Below are 4,260 nucleotides of genomic sequence, written 5' to 3' on the forward strand. Positions count from 1 at the left end.
GTACCACTAGAAGCTTACTTCTAACCTTCATAGTTTCATTCATTATTTAAAGATGAAGTCTAGTAAACTTTTCTGCCCAGGCTGGTCTTGAACCAAAATACTACAGATCTTAGCATCCTAAGTAACAGGATTACAGGCATGAGCCACTAGCACCCAACACTTGTCTACTTTTCTGTATCTACCACGGGATTATTTGATTTTAGGGTTCAGAAAACATGTCTGCCTGGTCAATAATTGTATGCTCAGGGTTAATCCAACAATCTATTGTATAATAAATGTTTATTAAGCCGTTAGATAAAATAGTAGTCGATCACAGTGTCCAAACCCATTCAATACTACATAAAGGACAGCCATAATAATAACAATAGATGTTTTCTATTTTATGCAACTAGGAGCTTCTTAACTACTGCCTGCCTAAGGAAACGAAAAAACCAATTAGGAAGTAAATATAGGTGTGAAAAACAGGCCATTTGTCATTTCTATTTTAGTTTTAGAGGATACATCAACTTAATTTAGATTTATCATCCATAGTTAAAGTCACTTACTCATAGATAAAGAAAATAGCTACAGTTTATCTCCAGTCTGCTGGGTAGCATTATCCTCTCAAAAAAGAAATAATAAAAATAATAACAGGTGTTAAGAGCATTGTATTCATTTCTCTCCTCTTCTTAGACTGCCGGGCATTGAAAAGAAACACTTTTATAGTCTAGCACCATTACATTCAACACTGGACTAAATTTAAGCACATATTTATAGAATACTCTTGACTAAAAAAAAAAGAAGAAGAAAGAAAGAAAGAAAAGTAAATTACCTAGTGACTGAAAAGCCATTGCTAACCCATCAGGAAAGCTGCCAAGAGATTACACCATTTATTTTCAAAGATAGAGATGGGAAATGATTGTAATCCCTAGAAAGAACTATGTTGAATGACTGTCAGTGCAGTGAAGTAAAACTTGAACTGTGAATGCTGAATGCTTCCAATGCTGGTGTTGCATTGTCATTTTAGATGTTGAATCTTACCTGAGTTTTATAATAAGGTATCCTAAATATGGGAATCCCATAGATTCCAGATCTAACAGTTTCTATTTACAATGAGTGTATTTTCTGTATTAACACAATCAGGAAACTGATTTTTGAGCTTTGGCTTTAGTGATTTTCTTTTTTTTACTTTTTTTTGGGGGGGGGGGGAGGTGTCCGGTCATGGGGCCTGAACTCTGGGCCTGGGCGCTGTTCCTCAGCTCTTCAGCTCAAGGCTAGCACTCTACCACTTGAGCCACAGCACCACTTCCAGCTTTTTTCTTTTTGCTTATGGGGTGCTGAGGAATTGAAGCCAGGGCCTCATGCATGCAAGGCAACTGCTCTACCACTGAGCCACCTTCCCAACCCCCACTTTAGTGATTTTTTTATCAATATAATTATCTATCTGGTTTCATTATCCATCATTAGTCATTCTGGTAATTTTCAAGACAGTGGTTTTATTAGAAATTTATTAACACACAAAAAAAATTACAAAAGAAAATAGCATCTCTTTTTACTACTAAATGGTAATTCCTGAGACTACTGGAAGTTAAATCTTTGGTTTGATAGTTTCCCTAGATCTCTTGACTTTTATCATTTCAAATGCCAGTTTTAATTTTTAATTATTTATTAATTTTTGTTTATTGTAAAGGTGGTGAGCAGGGGAGTTACAGTTAATGAGTAAGGTAATGAGTACATTCCTTTTTTAATTTTTTTATTGTAAAGATGCTGAACAGAGGAGTTATAGTTACATGAGTAAGATAATGACTACATTTCTTGTTGAACATTGTTATTCCCTCCCTCATTTTCTCCCAATTCCACTCCCCACTGCCTTCCCCTACCAAGTTGTAAAGTTCATTTTCAGCACAGTGTCTAGTAAGTATCATTGTTGCATTAGTTCATCCTTAGTCCTACTGTCTCTGTGATTCCCTTTCCCTTCCATGGGTCAGATAAGCTTATATACAAAACAAAGGATACAAAAAACTGAAACAGAAAGAAAAAAATTGAAATTGTTTCCAATTCTTGGAGTTCATTTTGATATGCTTCATTATATATGGTCCTATACACTTAGCAATTAGGCCATTTTGATCACAATAGCCAGTTTTGATTTTAAACTTAAGTGTTACACTCTAGCTAAATCTTTTGAGTGAACCTTGGAAATATTTAGTTGATTGATAACACATTGTTTCACTCCAGGTTTGCCTTCAAGTAAAAATACTGGACATAATATATGGCAGAAGAAATCCTGTGGAAGCCACACAACATACATTGATGTTCCTGGAATTAATTAATTTCCCTATTTTATTTCTTTCTAGTTCCCTTTGCCTCTCCATCTTCCTTTGCAAAGCCTTCCCACATAGCTAAACAGTCCATCTCTTCAAATGGTTATCCATTCATTAGCAAAGTGACCAATGCCTTCAAGAAAGGGCTAGTTTACCAGTCTGATTTGGCTTCTATCTGTCATCTCAGTTACTCAGGAGGCAAGGATTAGGAGGATCAACACTTAAGATCAAACAAAAAATGAGAGAGACCCCCATTTAAAATAAGCCAGGCAAGCCTGTTATGAGAGGTCATGTCCCAAGATCATGTCAGAGATCCTGTTCCTGTTCCAAGGCTGACCGCAAGACAAAGTGAAGCTCTATCTAAAAATAATTTTAAAAAAAAGGATTGTAACATCTGATATTTTCAATAACAATTATATGGTTACTAATAGGCTTTTCTTTAAAGAATGTACATTCATACAAAATATTTGAGGAAACTGTTGTGTACAAGACATTCATTACTTCTGGGTATCTGCAATATGCCATGAGAAGACTTCCAGTCTTTTATGCAGCAAGTTATATTCTACAGTCAGGCACTGTTGCTAACCTAACCTTAACACTAACCTCGAGCTTAAAATATTAAACCTCCAATAAACAAATCCTCAAAGAAACAACAACTCAACTAATAAAAACTAAAGACTTAAAGCTAAAGAGTTAGAGACTTTTCAGAAGAAGAAGTAAGAATGCCCAATATATACATGAGGAAATGTTCAACATCTCTGGCCATAACAAATCCAAACAACAAATCCAAACATCCCATTTCATTCCAGTTAGAATGGCCATTATCAACAAAACAATAAAAAATGCTGGTGAGGAAGTGGCCAAAGGGAACACTAATACACTAATTGGTAAGAATATAAACTTTTTCAACCACTCTAGAAAGCAGTGTGGAGGTTCCTCAAAAGACTAAACATAGAGCTTCCCTATGACCCAGCAATCCCACTTCTGGACATTTACTCAAATCACCACAAACCAGGATGAAATAAAGCCACCAGTACAGCCATGTTCATTGCAGTATTTTATACTATAGCTAAGATATGGAATCAACCCAGATGCCCCTCAGTGGATAAATGGATCAAGACAATGTATCATATATATATATATATATATACTTCCACCAGAAAGAATGGCATTGCCCCATTCTTAAGGAAATGGAAAGATTTGGAAAAAAAATTATAGTAAGCAAAGTAAACCAAGCCCAAAGTAACATAGGCTGTGTGGTTTCCCTCATTTGAAATAATTAGAATGTGCCTATATATCTACAAGTAAATCAATGTATAGTAAAAGACAAAAATTACATTTGGACATGGTTAATGAAATAGCACCCTAAACATTCACACAGTGAGAACAAAGGAGGATGTTATTAGAAGATCACAGGGACTCAATAGCTAGGTGCATGTCATAGAAAATGATGATTATCGAAATGAACTCTAAGAAATGTAAACAAAAAGTTTTATATCATACTGTTTGCAGTTCGTTTTATTCCCCTCTTTGGTTTATTCCCCTTCATCATTGTTTTTGATTCCTAGACACTTTGTCTTATATATAGGTTTATCCAATTTGGGAAGGGAAAGAGAAACAGAGAAATGGTGGGACAAAGGGTAAGCCAATGCAGCAGTGATACTCACTAGACATTGGAAATGAACTATACACCTCAGTGGGAAGTGGGATTGTGAGGGGGGAAACTGGGAGACACTGTTCAAAAAGAAATGTACTTATTACCTGATTAATGTAAATGTGACCCCTCTGTACATCACTTTTACAATAAAATTTTTAAAAAATACAAAAAAAGGTTAAACCCAAACTAATACAAAAAAATAGTTGACACCAAGTGAAGGTATAGATGAATAATTACTGATAATTAATAATGAAGTGCCTTGTTATCAGGTAAAAGGCCCTGAGTGTTCAATCTCTATCAAAA

Source organism: Dipodomys spectabilis, unplaced genomic scaffold (assembly GCF_019054845.1).
Source record: "Dipodomys spectabilis isolate Male_0828 unplaced genomic scaffold, ASM1905484v1 ptg000098l, whole genome shotgun sequence".
NCBI classification, from domain to species: Eukaryota; Metazoa; Chordata; class Mammalia; order Rodentia; family Heteromyidae; genus Dipodomys; species Dipodomys spectabilis.